The 21,968-nt window shown below is 40.7% G+C and overlaps 1 protein-coding gene across 7 annotated transcripts in view; it reads left to right on the plus strand.

Annotated features, from left to right (window-relative positions):
* The window catches only part of FOXP1 (forkhead box P1), a 586,136-nt gene that overhangs the window by 89,216 nt on the left and 474,952 nt on the right, over positions 1–21,968 (plus strand). For 6 of the 7 annotated variants that reach the window (XM_068557265.1, XM_068557270.1, XM_068557271.1 and 3 more), the window contains exon 3: positions 2,631–2,760. The exons of the other annotated variant lie outside the window; for it this stretch is intronic. The gene's annotated coding sequence lies outside the window, so the exon portion shown is untranslated. The remainder of the gene's footprint in view (positions 1–2,630; positions 2,761–21,968) is intronic. 7 annotated transcript variants of the gene reach the window in all.

Here is a 21,968-nt window from a genome sequence, read left to right on the forward strand (position 1 = left end):
CTCAACCACTGCGCCACCAGGGAAGCCCTCTTTTCTTTTTTTAATGTGTACTATTAAAACGTTAGCTGCTGTCTTTGAAAAATGAGGAAATTTCACAAAATAGTCATCTGGATTTCTGCCTTTGTTTGTGGAATTGAAAGCTCCTGTAGCCCTGGGTTCATGTTGCCACGTGGCAATAATGGACTTGTGGAGCCACTGGCTGCCCTCTTAGTTGAGAAAGCCCGGGGCCTCCAGTCTGCCGCCTCCCTCCTCACTCCCTGTACCTTATACCTGGCCTGCCTCGTTCACTTGCATTACCTGCCTGGTCATTGTGGAACGCCTTAGCTTTCCCCATATGAACAAGGAAGCTCAGGTCGGAAAGGTTAAGTATCCTCTACAAGGCCTCGCAACCAAAACTCACTCAGGCAAGCTGCAGTCAGAAGAGTGTCTAGTGCAAGGTAGGCACACACAATTTTTGTATTAGTGTATTGGCTGGAAAAACACGGATTCCTTGTGAGCGCAAGCTGTGTAGAGTCAAGCCCCTGTAGCTGTGTGATCTTGAGCAGGTTACTAAAACTCTCTGTGCCTCAGTTTTTCTTATGTGCATGTAAGAGTATGTACTAGGAACTTGGTGGTAAGAATAGGATTAAATGAAATACCTGTTGTAAAATACTTGAAAACAGTATGCAGTACAGCATGAGTTTTCAATAAATGGCAGTTGTACGTTTAGAGGATGCTGAGGAATTAATTCTTTCACTTGTTGATTCGTTTGTTGACTCAGTCTGTGTTGAGTGGCTGCCGTGAGCCCAGCATTCTTCTGAATTTTCGGAGGACAGTGATGAACCCAACAGAGACGTTTCCTTATCGTGTGGAGCTTAGAGTCTAGTGGAGAGGACAAGTGAATAAATGAGAAAAAAGTTGATAGGTGATGATAAGAGCTCTGGAGAAAGCAAATAGGATGATGTAATTAGAGTGACTGGGGACCTAGCTTAAGTAGGTAGGTGGGACAGCCTTCTTGAAGTGGCCTTTGCCCCTGAGACCCTGTGATGAGACGGAGCCACTTGTGTAAGGAGTAAGATCGTGGCGTTCCAGGTAGCTGCGAAAGCCAGTGCACCAGGCCTGAGGCAGGAAAACCCTTGGCTTGCTTGAAATGGAAGGAAGGCCACCGCATCCATGTTGTACATGGTTATGGAGTTGGTGGCTGGCAGCAGTGTCAGAGAAGCAGAAAGTGACCAGATTATGCAGGGTCTTCTAGGCCAGAGAAAGAAAAAGATTTTGTCCTAAAGATGGTGAGCATTCTCAGCCCCTTTCTTTTTGCTACGTGACGTCGACTTAGTAGCTTTGCAGAGCGTCCGTGAGCCTTGGAAATGCTTCTTGGGTCTCAAGGCTACCTGAAGTTTGGACGACGGGGCTTTATCATTTGGACACAAACTGTGATTGGCAGTGTCCACCTTCCTTGGTGTTTCGGTAGAAATACAGAATCTCAGGCCCAATTCCAGACCAATGAATCAGTGTCTGTGGGGATGGGGCCCAGGAATCTGTATTTTAAAAAGCTCTTCAGGTTATTCTTCCACGTACTAAAGTTTGAGAAACACTCACCTATAGTACATGTGGGCACATTTCCATAGGAGTTGGAGCCGTACTCTTGGGAGAGGAATGGAAGCCTTCCTTGGGCACCCAGTGAATGTTGTCAGCTGCCGAGGGTGCAGGTGCACCAAGGCTTGGCGCTAGTGCCAGGGTGAGAATTCTTCTGCTCAGGTGCACGACCCTCTGCCCACAGCTCAGCTCTGGTGTTGATGGCAGATCAGCATAGGAGTGATTTGTGGTAAAAACCTTGTTTTTAATCCGGAAGCTTAAAGGAGAAGCTAATAGTTTAGGTTATTTGGAATAAGTGTGCTTTAACCAGTAAGACAAAGATGCTGAGAGGAAGAAGGGCTGTGGAGAGCATCAGTTAATGACTTGACCTTGCAGATTAAAGAACTGGGATCCTGAGGCATTAAATGGCTTTCCTGGAGCCACACAAGTGGTTGATGACAATACTGGGTCCAGAATTCAGGCTTCTCCGCTTGGACGTCTACACATTACGTAGTATGTTTTCTCTTGATGGAAATATCTCTGAGTCTTGCTCCTTATGTAATTCATAAACATTTATAGAATTATTTTGGAGGAAAATGATTATGGTTACCTCTCTTCCCAGTTTGGATGTTCACTGTTATGTTTGAAATAATTTTATTTTCATATGTTTTTATCTTCTGGAAAAGAGAGTTACTTAATAGGAATCAATACATTTATCCATGTCAGATTTGAGCTAAAGCAGCTTATTGTTACCTGGGCACTTGACAATTGGACAAAAAATATTTTTGTAACGCCAAAATACATAAAATATTTGGCACAAAGTCTGCAATAAACAACAACCTTTCAGGGTATGTGTTGAAGTAATTGGTAACTGTATCTTTCAAAACATTATTTCCGGTTCATATTTTACAGCATCACACTTGATATATTGACATACCCTCGTTTGAAAGGTGTTTTCCCCTACCTCTAGATTCGATGTCTGTCGTGCTGTTTTCAAGTTTAAGGAAGTGGTGGTTTTAGAAGTTACATCTTAGCTATGTGTAAAAAAAAAAAAAAAAAAAAATTTTGTATTGCAGTGTCCCAGGAGCTTTTGCTGACAATTCCAGTTTCCGAACGAAACATTTGGGCAATGGTGAGGGCTTCAATCCCTTGTCTGATTTGCTGTCAACCATGAACGGACGGATGTGATGCCTGCTGGCCAAAAGGGTGAGTGAACATTTACGATTATTCGTCTGAAAATTCATAAGACCAAATGTTGGCTGAAGGGGTCCTGCACAGTGCAGGAAACTGAAAAAAGTCCCAAATTCATCAGAACCATTACACTGAAGATGAGAGACTCGCGTTTCGAAAGAAGAGTCACCCTGTCATTGTTTTCTGGTATAACCTTTTTGGATAACTTGGACAATGATCTTAGGATTTATAAAAGACATAATAGGACACAGGAGAACTTTTTTTGTTTGCATGATTCTTTTACGCGTACACCGAAGTGTGGACTACCTAGATTATGAGCTACGTGCACGGTTGAAAGAGTAATTGCTTTTTTGGTCCCATTAAAACTTGGTGATAAAAATGAACCACCATGAAATAAGACAATCATAACCTCATCTTGAGTCGTGGGTGGTGGTGGGGGATTTAAGTCTGATTTGTTCATTGAGGAAGTCCCATCGCAAGCCTTCCACATGACTGGGGCTCTTGAGAAAGTTAAAGGGTTGGGAACTGTGGTCTCTCAGATTTTGAGAAAGACTCATGAGCATTTTTTTCTATCATAGTTCTCCTCATCAGGTTATTCACTGTGATTTTTAGGGGGAAGTTAGAAGGGACGTGATGCTCTTTTTCTGTATATTTGATGGCATCTATCATGTTCTTCAGGACTCACGGGCTCCCCTGTAGTAATGAATGAACAACTGTGACTTGCCTTTATCAGAGACAAGAATTGGTTGAGGCCAGGTGTTTTGGGTAAAAACTCTGACATCATTCAATGGTAGCTTTGTCATAACACGAGGTCAGCTTTATGGGGAACCATTTGGTTTCAGTTTTGTAGTGAATGGCATTTAATGATAAGCACCATTGGCATAAACTCATCTTGTTTGTCTTAGTGGAGTTGTATCTGAAACAGATTCTATTTAATGGAGGGAAGTATAGTGAAGTAGAAAGAGCACTGTATTAGAAACTGGGAGACCTGATAGCTAGCTGACATGGGGCAAGTTGGTCTGTTTTGATTTCCTATGTTTAAAACAAAGCAGGTAGGTTAGAGTGTCGTGTTTGTCAGTGCTAACAAGGCCCTAGAAGTTGGCTGTTTAAATCCCCTCACTTTACAGATGGAGCACCTGCAGCCCAGAGAGTCTAATGGAGATGTCTATGTCCCTGGGCTAGGTCAGAGCTGTATCCCAGGTTATTTTATCCTCAGTGATTCTCTCTAGCTTATCTCAATTACAGAGATTGTGACATCCAAGCCCCGAAGGTCTGTAAACGTTCTTTGCTGATATGTGTCTCTTTAAGACATTGTTTTGCATTTAGCTGTTTGGGCCAGCTTTTTAAAGATTTTACAGTTAGAGGTCATTTTGACAAATCCTTCCCATTTCATAGATTAAAAGAGCCCCGGTGAAGCAACCAGCCCAAATATCAGGGACCAGATGATCCTCAGAGAGCCTGTGGGGTTTAAAATTCACTTCCACTTAGGCTAGTTTGGCATCTGACTACTTATCCTTTGCATTTCATTCTGCTGGAGCTGGAGACAGAGGAAAAACAGAGTCTTATATCTTCCTTCCAGTATTCTTTCGTGGCAAGAAATAAAGCAAGTAGAAACCAGTAACACATAAGGCAAGGGTGTGCACCATGAAAATTAATAGTTAATGGAGTCATGGAATTTTAGATCTGTTAGGGTGCTTTGATCATCTTATGGGGTGGTCCTGGGCAAGTCCTGTGGTTCTTTCTCCTGTGAAGTTCTTCTGAGGTTTTCTATTGCTAACCAGCTATGATAGACTTTTGTGAGTGGTCTGTAGACCAGTGAGCAGATAGCAGACATTATAAAAAGTTCTATCTTTGGGGATCCAGGTAGAGTTGAGAACAAAGCCTGGGTCTGTCTCGTATAAACATGAGAATTCAAAGAAGTGGTTGGAATTCTGCTGAAGGTATTGAAATAGCAGCAAACTCAGGTTTGAGGTTACCTGTCATCTCTGTCTTCAGTACTGAGAGAGTCTGACTCAATGTCACTGTCATAAATTGATGTATGAAATTGAACAAAACCACATGAATGGATTTATTGAAGACCTGGCTCATTTTATTCATTAATTTCATTTGGGTAAGGCCTGCTATGTGAAAAATCAATCTGAAGAACTGTAATGAAAATGATATCTCTTGAATTGATAAAATACAGTTAGGCCCAGTCGATTACCAGTTTTTTCTAAATAAGGAAATGCTTTGTCTTTATCAGATTGTAATCAGTTTGCCTTCACTGTGTTTTTAGTAGGAAGTGGAGATCCCTGAAATCTGATGAGCTGGAGTATGTGTTGTGATTCTTTATCGTTGTTTATCCTCAGAGTACACCTTCGAGGTTTGATTAAAGGACTGATTCTCTTCCTCTGTGATGCAATAACCTGGCCTGTGATGCATTGTATATCTGATAGCTAGTTAATCCTTCTATTGTCAAAAACGTATTCATAGTCCTACGGCTTTTAGAACTTGACAGTTTATCAAGTAACCAAAAGAAACACCGGTTAATTGTTACAGCTGATAACTTGGAGTCTTTAGGCATGAAATCAGCTCCAATTCTGAGTGAAATGTTTCGTGGTAAGTGACCTCATGATAGAACAAGGTCCCAGTCCCAGCAGTAGACAGCTAGAACAACAGATCTCCTCACTCCGGTGCAAAGAAAAGAAGCCAGGGGCTTCCCTGGTGGCGCAGTGTTTGAGAGTCTGCCTGCCAATGCAGGGGACACGGGTTCGAGCCCTCGTCTGGGAGGATCCCACATGCCGCGGAGCAACTAGGCCCGTGAGCCACAGCTACTGAGCCTGCGCGTCTGGAGCCTGTGCTCCGCAACAAGAGAGGCCGCGACAGTGAGGGGCCCGCGCACCGCGATGAAGAGTGGGCCCCGCTCGCCGCAACTAGAGAAAGCCCTCGCACAGAAACGAAGACCCAACACAGCCAAAAATAAATAAATAAATAAATAAATAAAAAATTAAAAAGAAAAGAAAAGAAGCCATATGATAAAAGGTTTACACAAGTAGATCATCATGGCAAAATTTCAAGTTCAGAAAATGAGTAGTTGGGTAATGTACTCAATTTATGTTGGTGATAACCATGCTTGCATAATAAATTAGCTTAGGGGCAGGATACAGAGAAAGAAGGGCTGAGCACTTGAGGCGTCTCTTTGTGATGTGATTCTTTAATGCCCTTGCCAGCAGGGAATCAGAGTTGGCTCCTGTTTCCCCCGGCCGGCCGGCGTGAAGCTTTAGTTGATGTTGGTACCTATCTGATGCACGTCACGAGACTCCAAGAGTGAAGGCCGGCTAAGTCTGTGCATATTTAATAGGCAGTTAGCCACAGTGTTATTAATAAATGTGATAATAACAGTCTGGATTTGCATAGAGTTTTCTCAAGAAAAGTTGACCGTAGATGGCAAATATGTTGGCTTGTTTGTCAGCCTGTGCCTCGGCATTGCATTGTTCCTGCCAGTAAACCGTCGCTTGCTGGTGGATCTGGGATAAGAGTGTAAGAATCATGCAGCATTGTTTTGTCACCGGTTGTTTTTCCTTATTTGCCTACAGTTCCTCTTTGGGTCTCTCTCATAATCAAATGCCCAGCTTTTGACCTACTAGAAAGCGGTAAAAGCACAGAAAATAATCCTTCTCATGTAAGGCTTGATAGTGGGCCACTTGGTGGCTGGAAGTTCCTGGATTTTTTTTATAAAACTCAAGACTGTGGATTTTGGTCATTGGTTTTGGGGTGCGGTGTGGCGATGGTTCAGCTTCCGGGAGGAGGTGGGGCAGGTAGCAGGCGTCTGGGAACAGGAAGGCTTGCAGGTGGGCTCCCCTTCTGAGCTGCCTTGTGCGGGAAGCTGTCAGTGGGCCAGGCCAGTTTGTTCTGCTGAAACTTCAGTCCCTGAAATGTTGACTTTGAAAAGTAATTTTAACAATTTAATAAACTACATAATATGTTGTATAAGCTGGAGCGAATGATCTTAAGTTTTTTGGTCTCTTTCATAACACAGTGAACCTAATATTGGTAAAAATACAGATCTTCACTCACGCCATAAAGAGAGCCTAGATTTAATAAGCAGTTATGAGTGCTGGCAGCTGCCTATCAGATTGTATAACTTGGACTCCAGCACGGGAAGACGGTGTCAACTTACATTTTATCTCGGAAGTATTTTCGAGGCGTTTATTTTGCTTCTCTCTCTCCAGTCCCTAACGTAATACAAGTAATGTAATTGGCTGACTATTTTCCACACAGCTAATTGGCTAAGGGGCCAAGGGGGAAGCCATTGTCTGGCTTGATGATGATCAGAAATTAACATGACATTTACGTGGAGGTAATGGAATATATTAGTAATGCCGTAATTCAGGAGGGTGAGAGGAAGAGTGTCCATCCTTCCCCGCCCATAAGCAGTGGGAGGAGTTCTGTTGATGATGAAAGAACCTCCAAGCCCCCTTCCCTCCCACAACCCCCCCAGTACCTCACAGCAGTGGCTAGCCAGTCTCTATGTCACATTTACTGTTAAATTCTTCCCATAGAACTGTAAGACAAACTAATGAATTATTCCATTTGTCAATTAGAAAGAAAATCTGCCAACTACTATTGTAAGATTAAATTCCAATTAGAAGATTGCATTTAATTCGGAAGCTATAACATTGTTTTAATGAATTCTCTTGGAGGTGACAGTTTATGTGAGATAAATTTATATGGTGTAGGTAGATATAAATTCATTGGCTAATGTTAAACATGTTACTTCATATATATTAGCTGTGAAATTTATTTCTTCTCTAGTTATGTCCCCAAGGAGGTAGAGTCAGAAGAAAAAACATATCTTCAAAGAAAGAACCCTTTCTGTCCTTTCAGATACTTGCTCTAAAACAGCCTTTTCTCACTTTTATTTAAAAAAAAAAAAAAAATCTGTTATATTTCTGCATTAACTGAATTTATGATTCTTGGTGTATGCTATTTGTAAAATTGAATATAGGTTTTATGATATAGGAAATTAGTCTAGGAATGAGAATATGATCCAATTTTGTAATAAAGGTAATCTGCATTTATATTGCAGGTATTTTCCATTTCTCTCTAAGCCCCTTATGGGATTATACACACATTTTTCTGGACATACAGATTCACTGTAAACTTTTAATGTAGTCGGCAGGCTTCTGTTCCCCTGACATCTGCACAAAGCATCGAATCCTTTGCCTAAATCAAAAGTGGCAAACATTCTTGACACACTTTCGATTTTGTAATTCCCCCACCCCTGCCCATCCCCGTGCCCCTGGCAGACATCACTAATTGATCGCAGCATTCTCTCCTCTGCTCAGTGTGGGTGTGGCCTCAGAATTACTCCACTTAAATTCTTGGAGGCAAGCTTACCAATTCACCATTTACATGAGTGTGGTCAGAATCACGTCAGGCCAGTGCCTTTTGACTAGACTTTGTAGTTTGTCTTTGTATATCCTAGACTTACCCCAATATCTGGCACACAGCGGTTAAATGTGTGTTATATTAATGAGAAGATCTTACGCACAGTTCTGGCAATTATGTGGTTGTGTAACAGTTGGATTTTTGACATCACGTGTATACCGTATTTGTATGGTTTGGTAGGCAGTTTATTTCCTACCTTTTAGCTGGTTTGGGGGTTATGTGTGTGAAACATTACAGTTTTTTTTTTTTTTTCTTCAATTTATGTAACTTTGGAAAAGACAAGAAAGAGACTCTCCTCACCCTCTTGTTACCTGTGCATTAACTCAGGCTCAGACACAGCAAGGAAGTGGTGGGGTGAAAGCTAAACTGAGACTTTCCCTCTCTGAGTGCAGTTTCTTTCTTAAAGGGAGGGGCACACACATGTACCAGGTGCTGACTGGTGCAGGGCAAGTTTCTTGCAATTTCCTTTCGCATATTAATCTTGGTTTTTATCAATACACTGAAGCAAGCTGTACCAGGGAGGAAGGCATTCAGCTGTTATATTTCAAATGATATCTTCCGTGATGTAAAATTCTAGGAACTTCAGCTGCATGGCATGTTGTTTTTGAAAATAATCGGTTTTCTCTTCACTTGGTTCAAATAATGCTTGGAGGCTAAGAGAAGGAAATTTCCATTTAGTTTATATGCAGGCTGCTGCCCTACCCTGTTGAGAACTGCCATCCTTTTAATTCCTCCTTAAAAGAAAAATGAGCAATTAGCGTATTGAAGTACCATTTAGTTAATGTACATTGTAATTTCATTTCAACATATTGTTTGATTGTTTGTGATGGTCATGGTAACCAGACTTCTGGAAAGTGGTTGTGAACATGTGAATTGGTAACCTGTTGGGCCGTATTTGTAGGATATGGTTGGCTTTGGTCAAGGATGCCAAAATCTGTGAGCCCCATTATGGTCTGTTCTGGTGGTAGCTCTTGGATTTTCTGTACACAGTGTTTGTTCCATGCAACTCCAACCAAGTGATTGGAAGAGGCTCATGAGATGAAATCTTTTTCATCCCTCCTCATATTCTGTGAGGTTTTAGTAGTATTTGTACCGAGTAATTATAGCAGCCAGTCATCAGGCATTTATTTTTCCTACAGTGGTTTGGATATCACGTTAGGTATCTCATGTAATTCTAACAGCGTCTCTGTGTTCTGGATATTACTATTCTGGTTTTATTGTTGAGAAGACAGAAGCTCAGTGTCTAAGTTACTACTCAGGATCACACAGCAGGTTTTACAAGTGGGTTTTACCTCAAGGTGGGCCAGTTTCAAAGCCTGTGTCTTAACCAGGAGGGCATGCTACGTCCTCATCTTTGATTCCATGGTTCTCTAAGGGCCTTTGATTTAGGCAAGGAAGATTTTGTAGCTTCTGGTTGTCTTTGTGGAAGAAATGGACTCCAACTCATTTAAAATGGCAGCTTAATCTGCACACAGGATTTTTACAGGACCAGTGATTTAAAAAAATGGGAATAACTTCTTCCAAAAAATTTTTCAAAAATATTCCTTACTCACTGGGCTTTTCCTCTAAATCTAAAATCTCCCAGTTTCATGCAGTTGGGCTCAGTGTGGCGTATTTCCTTCAGGTCCTCTTCTAAAATAAAGATGCTTTTGGTGATGGCGGCTCATGGAGTTCCTAATATCCGAGGAGAGGAGTTTTCTTCTTTGATACAATATGAACAGACCACATAGGACCGGCAGGACCGCTGATCCAGAGAACGTGTGCAGAAAGGGAAAACCTGCGCTCCTGGGCTTTTGTGCCCAGGGCCAGAGCCAGGCATTGGCAAGGTCAGGTCTGCCACTTTGTCACGTGCATTTAGGCCCCTTGTCTATGGGCTGCAGGGACTTCTGTCCATCCAGGATAGACTTGCAGGCTAGAGCGCCAGGAGGCTAGTTTCAGGTATGCTCTGTGGAATTTTTCTTACAGCATGTGCATTCAGTTGTTATTAAGGGGATTTTTTTCTCCATAATTTTTAATGTTGCATATTGGGTTGTATAAAGGTGAAATAACATGTTTCCTTTTACATCTTTCAGAAAAGAAAAAATGGAGCATAATCTTGATCTTCTAGAGTCTGGGTGGTGGGCATATGGGGTTCATGATCACTATTTTCTCTACTTCTTTATAGATTTGACCACTTTTATAATAAAAAAGCTGTGTGCATTGGGGAGGGGGCAGTGAGGGGCTGATCTAGCTCATTACCTAGCCTGGTGTTGAGAAACTAGTCACCGGGTAGAACCAGGTTTTTGTTCTTCTGTCCTCCACACCACCTTGGGCAGCCCTCAGTTGCTGGTGTAATTTAATTGATACGGAGTCTTAGGGCGAGGAGATGCTAACCGAATCAGCCAAGAGTTGAAGTAATTTTCTGGACAGTACAGGTAAAAATGACTTTACCTGACATGCAAGCCTTCCCTAACCTATAAAAAATGACAGTGGTTGAATAGCTGTCATAACTGAGCACATGTGACGTGTCGCGGGCTATGATACACCGGTTATAGATTTTCTCTCTAGTCCTCCAGTGGGCAGTGTTTGGAAGGGAGTACAGGGGACCTGAACCGAGGGCCCACTGGACTTTCTTCTCTTCTACCTCCAAGTCCTTGGGCTGTGTTCTTCAGCGTGTGATCCAGAGGCTACCTGAATCCTGTTAAATATAGATTTTCAGGCCCACATCCAGGCAGAGGCCTAGAGCTTGGTCTCTGAATTAGAGAAGATAAACTCATGTCCTAGTCCCAGGCCTCACTGATAGGGTTACCTTGGCCAAGTCAAGGCTGCTCTCCAAACCTCTCCTCCTCTGCAAAATGGGGACAGTGGTAGCATCTACCTTGTTGGCTGTGAGAAGTCCTAATACAGTGCTTGGCGCCTAGTAAGCGCTAGGTATGTGTTACGTGAAACTATATTTTAACCTTTTTGAGACGTTTGCAAGTACCCTGACATAACTGGGAATGTTAAAGATGTAGCAGTTAATGCTCCAGGTGGCACTCTTTGGTGGTTATAATTTAAACCTTATATATCCTAGAAGCATTTTTTGGTAATTATTAAAAACATTTTAAAAATCAGTATTAGAGTTTTTTTTACATAGATGTCTGAAAAAGAATTCTGTCACCAAAGTGTATAAGAGTTGACATGTGTAAATATGCGGCTAGACAGTTTCCAAAAACGTGTATTATTTACTGATCAATGTAGTGTCTCCTTTGGAGCCATTACACTCAGTCATTTCCTGTCAATCTGTCCAGGCTGTTATAATCAGACTATGGATATGCATATTAAGATACAAGAAAGTTATTGTGCATGTGTGGTGGCAGCTTTTTAATTGTTAATAATGTTGCTGCTTTAAAAAAGGTATCAGGTTAGTTTCCTCTTAGGATGGTTAATAGTCCTCAGAATTGCAGGAGGGATTAGGGGAGCTGAAACTCAGGATGGGGGAACACGAGGCTGGTGCTGGTCAGGGGTGTCTGTGCTTCCAGGCAGTGCCCTGAGACAGGGAAGAGCTTTTTGTCTGATCCTGGTGCTGAGTTCGTGGAGATTGCTTTTACTCTTCATGCTACTGTGTTTCTTTGGAAAAGTTTTATAATTTAAAAAAAAAAAAAAAAAAGCTTCTGTATGTGTGTGATGGTAGAAGGGTCATCTAACTTCTCTGTTGATGACAGGGATCAACAAACTTTTTTCTGAGCCAGAGAGTAAATATTTTGAGGTTTGCAGTCTACCTGGTCTGTTACAAGTCCTCGCCTGCGTTGTAGTGCGCCAGCAGCCGTAGGCAATTCGTACGTGAATGAGCATGGCTGTGTTTCCAATAACACTTGTTTACAGATGTTTGAATTTCGCGTAATTTCCACAGGTCACTAAAGAGGAGCAGTAGTTTTATTTTTTTCCCAACCCTTCAAGAATGTAAAAACTACTTGTAGCTCATGAGTGTAGGGTTCCATTTGGCCCCAGGGCCCGTGGTTTGTAAAGAAGATGCAGCGTAAAGCCGTGGTGAGGATTCAGTCCTTTGTTCTCGCTCTGTGAGGATGCTTGGGCCTGATCATTTGCTCTCCAGTTTCTGATGAAATGATAATGGCATCAGCTTTTGTTCACATTTCATCTTGAGATAGTCTTGTTCTGTGTGATTGGATTATTTATTGATTTAGAGTGAAATTTAGTGAGGGTCCCTCTCCCCCTTCCTTTATTTAAGACAAGAAAAATATGAACCTGAAATAAAAGTGAGGTGGAGGGTAAAAGATGAAGTGAAAGGGAAAACAAGTCCCAGAAAAAAAAGTGGACTCAGAAATTGACATGTAAGATCTATATCCTCTTCAAGACCAGTGTTTTCTCATAGATGTTGGGTATCTCACCAGTGGAATTAAGGTTAAATTTCTCGAGTCACAAACGGACATTTTTGAAAATTTAAGAGTTAGGTATTATTTTAATATATATATATTATATATGAAATATGTAGCAAAATACTATTAGCACATCAGTCCAGTTTCTCCGATACTACTACTTAAATGCAACATTTAATAAAATTGAGAGGTTTAAGGAAAAATATAAGAATTATTTACAAGTGGTTCTTGGGCACAACAACACTCCTAGAGTTGGTATTGAATGATTAAAACAGGGTTTTTGTTTTTTCCTAAATATCCCTTATTTTATCTTGAAGGAAGAATAGAGACCAGGAGGCATATAATGTGTATCATTTGATTTTCCCTAAAGAAAGGGCTGGAGACCAGAATGATAAAAGATGAGACAGTAGTAGACTCACAGGCATAGGAAACAAACGTATGGTTACCAAAGGGGAAGAGGGTTGAGGGGAGGGATAAATTAGGAGTTTGATGAAAATAGAACTACCGTATGACCCAGCAATCCCACTACTGGGCTTATACCCTGAGAAAATCATAATTCAAAAAGAGTCATGTACCACAATGTTCATTGCAGCTCCATTTACAATAGCCAGGACATGGAAGCAACCTAAATGTCCATCAGCAGATGACTGGATAAAGAAGATGTGGCACATATATACAATGGAATATTACTCAGCCATAAAAAGGAACAAAATTGAGTTATTTGTAGTGAGGTGGATGGACCTAGAGTCTGTCATACAGAGTGGAGTAAGTCAGAAAGAGAAAAACAAATACCGTATGCTAACGTGTATATATGGAATTTAAGAAAGCGGTACTGATGAACCTAGTGGCAGGGCAGGAATAAAGACGCAGATGTAGAGAACAGACTTGAGGACCCAGGGAGGGGGAAGGGGAAGCTGGGACGAAGTGAGAGAGTGGCATGGACATATATACACTACCAAATGTAAAATAGATAGCTAGTGGGAAGCAGCCGCAGAGCACAGGGAGATCAGCTCAGTGCTTTGTGACCACCTAGAGGGGTGGGATAGGGAGGGTGGGAGGGAGACGCAAGAGGGAGGGGATATGGGGACATATGTATATGTATAGCTGATTCGCTTTGTTGTACAGCAGAAACTAACACACCATTGTAAAGCATTTATGCTCCAATAAAGATGTTAAAAAATTAGGAGTTTGAGATTAAAATATACACATCACTGTACATAAAATAGATAACCAACAAGGACCTATATGCAATACCTTGTAATAACCTTTAATGGAAAAGAATCTAAAAAAGAATATATATACATATATACACATATAAATATGCATATGTTATACATGTATACGTATAATTGAATCACTTTGCTCTACACCTGGAGCTAACAGAATGTTGCACATCAGCTATATTTCAAAAAATTTTTTTTTAATTAAAAAAAATGAGTGTGAACGTTCTGGAGAGAAGACGCCTCATGTCTTACCTTGTAAACAGGTGGGGGGAGTCAGGGCCAGGGGAGCCGTGGGGAAGAGTGGGTTCGTGCAGTGGGGCATTTTCATAGCATGGAGGCCGAGGTATAACACAACATGGAGGCAGAGAAAATGTAGGACCAGAGAAGAGAAATGAACAAGGATGTTTTCCAAGAGAGGTCTAGGAGAATAATCTAGAGGATTATTTCTTTCTCAAGTATCATGATAAAACTTACTGGGATGTGAAGGAATGAGTTTCTGGTTTTTCAGCAAGCCATCCCTTATGATGGGATGCCAAATTATTGTGGTTGCAGTTGGGGAATAAACATGTAGAAAAGATGACGAACCCCTGAGATGCAAATATGTTTTCACATAAATGTCCATTGTGATAAAAAAAAGGCAGGAAGTGGGAGAGAGAATACAACAAAGGTAGAATTATGTTGAAAGCCTTGCACATGGTTAGTTTATCATTTTTTTGTTGTTGTTAAATGAAAAATAAACATATTCCAGGATCCAGAGCCAAGCCGTAGAACCTTGAATGTATAATGAACAGCTAAATGTGGTGATTAAGAGCACAGGATATCGCGAGAAAGCTCAGGTTTGAATCCTGGCTCTGCCACTTACTATCAGTATAAACTTGGGTAAGTTACATTGCTCTGGGCATCAGTTTCCCGACCTTTAAAGTGTGAATAATAGTAGTAACTAACTCATAAAGGATTGTGGGATTAGATGAGTTAATACACATCAGGTGTTAAAAAAAAAAGTTGGGATGTAGTTATTTTCGGTGAATGATAAAGCTAGCTATCAGCCTTAAAGTATTCCCTAAATAAAAACATGTGGTTTGAAATCATTATAGCAAATTTGCCGTTATCTCTCTGGAGTGTCCCAGGATGTGAATTTTTATGTGTAACTATGCACGTTAGTGAGGTACATCATATACATTCAGAGACTCCTAGACACTTAGTGTTCACAGAAATATTAAAGCCTATTGCTGTCCACATGCATCTTGGGCCCAAATCTTTGGGGCCCTGTTGGTTCTACAAGAACACCTAGCCTATTTGAGTAACGCTGGGATGGTGAACTTCTGTTCTTCAGGAAGCCCGTTTTATCACTGATCAGCCCTTAGGGCTGGGCAGTTCTTTCTTCCACTGGACTGAAATCTACCACCCACGGGCATCCCACTTAATCTTTTGGTATGGTGCTTTGAAATTCTACGAAACCCATTTCTTCTATGTGACCATCCATCAAATATCTTCAAATAGCACGTCCTTTTTGAGTTTTCTCCTGGCTAAAAATCCCTTGCTCCTTCAGCCGTTCCTCTCTCGTTTGGTTTTAGGTGTCCTATAGCCATCTGGGTTGTCTTCTCACGGCACCGATAGCCACAGAAGCGTATTTTTTGTATGTGTCTACATTTGTGTGGAATTCACTTAAAAGTGCATCTTTTCGACAAAACCATCTTTATCATTTGGAAGGGAACCACTCTGACTTTTCTTAACCCGCTTCTTAAATTCCAAATGTGGGAAGCTGGCAGGTAAAGGAGAACCTAGTGCTAAAGAATCCTAAATCTTCCCTTGAGAGTCAGTTTAGGCTTCACTTTGCTCTGAGCCGGGTAGCTGTGTAGAAGCAATGGTAGTAACGATGGTTCTAGTGGCTGCAGGAGCAGCTTATTGTGGGCCTACTGTGTGCCAGCTACGCCACTCAATCCTCTAGTTGCAGTAAATTATTTCATCCTCATGACTGTGAGTCTCTTACGATCTTTATTCCTATTTTCAGGAATAAAGTTGGAAACTCGTAAAAAAGCTCTAGAGAAGGATTTTTTTTTTGGTTAACATCGTCAGGATTATTTATCTGTATACTCTTAATCTGTATAGTTTTCTATCCTACTTAAGAAATTGTGTAGTTTTCGGTCTCTATTGCTTTATCCATTGTTTTAATGCATGGAAATTGTACAGGTAACATAAGAATCACCTTCCTTCGTGGGGAGAGTCCACTTCTATTCCATCGAAACTGTCGAAATGAATTATTTTTAAAGATACTGCTGTTGTCAGTGGGCTGGAGCCCACACACACAGACACTGAGGATGGAATACTTCATTTCCTCTCAGCTTTTCCCAAATGACTTTCTCCCCTCCTTCTTCCAACAAGACTCCCAGCGAGGAAGGCAATCACAGTGTTATCGGCAGTAGAAAGATTTCAAAATACGCTCATGGGCATGGGTAACTTGGGGGATGGCTGGGTGCCTCCTACAAGACTTAACACATTTCCTGAACATGGAGCCTCACCATGGCAACAGCCATGTCACATGACACATTGGTGACACATGTAAGGTGCTGCCACAACGCATCCCAGGTTGAATGCCTGTGATTCATTGTTTCCACTGACACAGTGACTGCTGCAACTCGCAGTTGGAAGGTTCTCTGGTTTTCAGTGCCATTAATACACACTGACTCCACGGCACATGGAGGGCTCGGGGAAGGGAAGCATCAATAAATAAGTGTGCGTTGTAAACATTGCCTTCATTAGCTCTACAGAGAAATACGTGTTCATCATTCAACCCCCCTGCCACTCGCATTCTTCTTTCTCGAAGCATATTTTGTTGGTAACACCTTGGAAGCTTGAAAGTGATTTTATTTTTAATCATAGTTGTACCCATTTCCACTTGGCAAACATCAGAAGAGAGAGTTCACGATGGCCCCCTTTTAGTATTTATTTATATTCTTCACATGTAGCAGATTTATTGATGAAGGCATGTTTCTGGGAATATTATGTATTTTTTTCTCATTGTGAAATTTATTGAATACTTTCCATAAATCAGTTGGTGTTATTAGGGGACCGTGGTTCATGTGGAGGGGCCTGGAGGTTGTATGATATCAGGAGACTTTTCTGGAGGTCCAAGATGAGTGGTATTTAACATATTTTAATTTCTGAGTGTTTCAGTGAGTGATTAAAAAAAAAAGTAGATGTGGAATCTGGAAGGCATTAAAGAGATGTCAAGGACAGACGGATTTTGATTTGTAGCCTAATGAAATGTTTTGCCAACTTTTAAAGATTTTTTTGAGAGCAGAACTTTAATCATTTGCTTGTGTTTCTGGCATGGTAAGGTTATTCCTGTTTCTGTTACATGAGGAATCCAAAGTGAAAATGGGATAATTTTTAATTAGCAAAATTATAAAACCATTTGCAGCCAAATGTTTCTTGTCTTGTATAAACTGTGAGGTTTCACATTTTACTTTAATCATTTGGGGAAATTTCATTCTGAAGATCTATTTCAGTTAGTACTTTATGTATGGATACAAATCCTCAATATTAGAAATTACCTTTCTGATGTCACTCGAATAATCTGACAGGATTTCAGTCACGTTTATTGCTTGTGTCTATTTTGGAGGCGTCATGGTTACCTGAGTTGGATGTTGCACTAATATTCAAATCAGCATTATGCATGCAAAGCTAAATAAATATGACAAGAGAAATAGTATTAGGGTGTTAGTAATGTTTCTTTGTTTTTATGTTGTATGATTTTGTACATTTCCGAATTGCTTTTGTTGAGGTAATTATTTGAATCAAAATGTTATGTTTTTACTTTTTACCATAAATATAGGAATGGAGAGTTATTTTAAAAGTGTATTTTATTAAGGAAATGAGAATAACGAGCCAACAACTCATGGCAGCCTACACACAATTCTCAGACTTTTTATTTTCTGATGCTTCAATTGCATTGGATTACGAGAGTTTTACATTTTCTGGGGGCCTATTAGAAACATACTTGGAAACACAAGAATTCTTTGGAAATGGGAAGAGAATTAAGTGCCCAGAATTTGAGGGTCTGGCTGGACTGGGACACTTCCATCTCCTTGAAACTTTACATAATTATTAGTTGCGGGGGGAGCGGGGGTGTGTGGGGGGGGGAGGTGGGTGAAATGCAGCATCTTATGCTGTTTCTTTTGCGTCCTCTGGAGGGCGCTGTGTCACATCCTTACAGCGCACCCACTGCAGCAGGAAGAAAGGTGGTGGAAACCAGCTGGAGGAAGCCGTACCCACAGCACTAGCTCAAGGCTCTGGTGATACATCAAGGCCCTCATCTTTAGCCATTTGTCTTTGGAAATCATAGGTGTCACTTACCAAGAGCAAGAGGGAGAATGGGGATGTGTCAGTAATTTTCCTTCAGACTGAGTAATTCCTTAATGAAACAGATTCTTAAAGCTGTAGGATGCCTAGGGAATGTCATATACTTAATTATTTTTATTAAACTGTGAATAAGACCAAAGGACAGGAAGCTTCAGTTTAAGCTTAAGTTTAAAACAGACAAACAGAACTGATTAATGAGTGCTAGCTTTGTCTAGAATTTAAGGAGGCAATTAACTTTTTTGAGGTGAAAGGTACTTTATATAGGAATTCCTTAGAACTCCCATCTAGATTTGGTAAAGAACTTCCATGTAGAAATAAATACAGCCAACCTAGACGATATTGATAGTTTTCTAAAACAGAATCAGATAAAAATTTCTTTCAGGAGATTTTCTTTTTTTCATGGGACATGGCAATGTGATCATCTGGAATTGTACTTTCCAATACCTAGCGCCCGCCACCTGCGGCCGCTGGACACATGAAGTGTAGCTGAGGCTCGCCTGAATTGACACGGGCTAAGTGTACAAAACACACCGAATTTCAAAGACACTGATTGCATGTTGAAGTGATAAGATTCTGGATATACTGGGTTACATAAAATGTGTCATTAAAATTAATTTTATCTGTTTCTTCTTATTTTTTTAAAGTGGCTTACTAGAAAATTAGAAATTACATATGTGGCTCACTTTATATTTCTATTGGATACCACTGTTATAGAACATCTATGCTATAGAACTACATGCTATAGAACATATAAGTTCCATATTTCTAAAATCATCAATCTTTGAGAAATTCTTTCCCTTAAAAGGGGGTTCAGATGTTGCTCAAGTTAAAAAAAAAACTAATTAATTTCATCCATTTATTGTCTAAAGAAGAGAACTAATTGATTTCACTATTTTATTTAATAAAGAAAAAATGAGACAAAATGCTTTTCAAATTAATTCATTTCGTCTGCCCTAAATGCAGCACCACAATAAATATTCCCCCATGGATTACAATCTGATTGTGAGAAAACCTCTTTCCATCATTTTGACTCTGTGTACACCATACTGACACGTCTAGCTGGAGAATCAAATAGTTAACAAACCTAGTGATGTTTGCGTCAGATGCCAGCAGATAATCTGTTCTTTTGAAGTCACCTGTTTTGTCATGGAGACCTGTAAATCTCAAACTAGGATGTGCATGCCGTTAGGCCTACGTCGGTAGTAGTCAGGATCTTGCTAAATCATAGAATAATTTACTCTGGCATACCGCCATGAAGAGGCACATTTTCCTTGAAGACTTTTGTGGGAAAAGACAGCATTCTAATATTTTAAATGGCCGAATTTATGCTGGCGTATTATGCAAGATTTTGAATGCTTACACTGACACTCCTGCATACTTAGGTCCCCTTTGATTTGTGCTTCCAGACCCCCCTCCTTTTTCATGAGTGGCCATTTACCATCCTCCCGCTTCCCCTCATTGCCATTAAGGTAGATTTTGGTAGAAATGTTTGAGATCAAACTTAGTTTCTGTGCTAATCCTTACGTTAAAAAATCATAGCTGCTTACTTCCACTGAGAATTTTACAACGTGGTTTGTCATCTTAGCTAGCTTAATAAAACTGCTGGGGGTTGCTTACGCATGATGGGAAACTGACTCCCCTTTAGGGAGGAAGTGTAGGAAAACATGGTGGCAGCTTCCAGGAGAGAGGAAAGATCTTGAGTTTAGGTGCTGATGTTGGGAATAGAAGGGGGTGGGGACAGACGGTATAGAAGTTGGATCAAAGGCTGGGAGGATAAGGGGAATGTTTGGGGATGGGAGGTATGGGGTGGAAAAGAAAAAATAATGTCTTCATACTTTGAGCTTGCCTGACATTGGATAGTAATGTGCTTATCAAAGATGGGAAATTCGATGAGGAAGACTTTGGTAGGCAGGGGCTGTAAACTTTTGACTTTAATTTAGAGTACTCTGAATTTGGAGGTGAGGGTGAAATAAATCCGTCTAGAAATACCCAGATGACAGCCATAATTTATCTTTCTTCAGAAACTCTGTCACACTCTTCTCTGGACTATATTTATTTAGGGACCATTGTGCTCCAGTATTCTTGATTCTAGGTATCTTTTGGCCAATTAAATATGATTGAAATTTTTTACTCTTTCATCATAAATAATGTCCTACTTAAGCAGTAGAGGGGAATATCACTAATTCTCTCACTGGTGTGAAAAAATAGAAAGGAGCATTTTAGTGTATTTCCGTCTAGTCTTTTCTGAATGCCGAATTTAAATGTAGAGTTGCAATCATCTTGTGCTTATAACTTTGTATTTTGCTTTGTTTCTCCATGGTAACTGTTTTCATGCTGCCATATTTATAACAGTTATTTTTATTGACTGTCTAATACATGATCTAGTCACTGCACAGAAATTTTTGAGGTGTCTTCTAGGGGACAGGGCCTGTTTTATGTCTTTGGAATGAGTAAAACCAGTTTCCTGCCTGTGTGGAGATTACTGTTTTTGTTCATGGGTGTGCCATCACTATTTGAGACGTAACAGTTCTTTGGGTGTCTGCCACACCTTGTGGCAGGGTATTTAGTGTTCTGATGCCCACCAGTCACTGTGACAACCAAAAATGCTACCACACAGTTCTAAATACCACACTCCCCAGCTCCCCGAATAATCACTCATTTAAGCCATAATTTGGTTAACTGTTTTCCTTCCAGACCAGACATTAAGTGTTGGACATTTAGGTTGGTTACCTTTTGTTCTTCTTTCTTTCACTTGATGGTAGAGGGTTATACATCAGTTGTATCTGTGAGCCCATTTCCTGGTAGAACAAAGCCTTGAGTAAGCTTGGTGAATTTCCATGCTACTTTGTTACGTTAGAGTTTTGCTACTCACAATTTTGGGACAACCTTTTGACAGTCTTGGTGGAAGGGCATATGACATAACCTTGATTAAGGTCTCAAGTGGGAAAACATTGTTTTTCCCTCCTAATTGCTGCTTTTCCTCCACGTCTGTACCATCCACCTCCACTGAACGTAAGGTGAGTATATTTGGGGGCCTAGTATTAGAGAGGGTTTAAAGGCTCATGGTTCAGACTCTCACTTCAAATCGTAGTTCTGACACTTATTAGCCGTGTATCTTTGGGTAAGTTACTTAACCCAGTTATATCTCTACGTCTTCCTCTATTACATGATAGTATATCCTCAGAAAGATCTTGTGAGATTAAATGAGCTTTGCATACAAGGTTAATTTGTTAGCTACAATGGGGACTGGCATTTGTCTACTCTTGTGTAGTGGTTACAAGCACAGGCTCTGGTGCCAGGCACTCGGTTTCGATCTTAACTACTTATTAGCTGTCTGACCCTTTTGTAAGTGACTTTGCCACTCTGAGCCTTGGTTTTCCCATGTCTGAAATAGGAAAAAAAACAAAACAAAACAACCCTTTTACTGCATCAGCATGAAGACTGAGACGGAGTCAGGGGCTGGTGGTTGCAGGTTGGGCTTTAGTGCAGGACCTGCATGTGATGGGAATCTGTAAATGGCAGCTGTGCCTATGGTGATAGCCTAGGGAGTGTGAGGAAGTGGGATTTTATAGATTAATCCTCTCCCTTCTCTTACCTTTTTTTTTGGGAGGGGTGTGGGGAGCTACTATGTCTGGCTATAAATTTTTCTCACATAGTTATTACCTTAAGTGTTAATTAAAATGAATAAAATACCTTCTTATAGGTATAACCGTGAACTTGCGTGCCCTTCTTGTTTCTTCTCTGGACTTGGGTTTCCTGATGGAGTTCTGGGCTGGTTTCAAAGTCCTGAATGCTGGTTAAAGTAGGAAGAAGTTTCTGCCCCAAGTTTGGCATCTGTCTTTACTTCGCTGGA

The sequence above is a fragment of the Eschrichtius robustus genome, chromosome 12 (genome assembly GCF_028021215.1).
Source record: "Eschrichtius robustus isolate mEscRob2 chromosome 12, mEscRob2.pri, whole genome shotgun sequence".
Lineage (NCBI taxonomy): Eukaryota > Metazoa > Chordata > Mammalia > Artiodactyla > Eschrichtiidae > Eschrichtius > Eschrichtius robustus.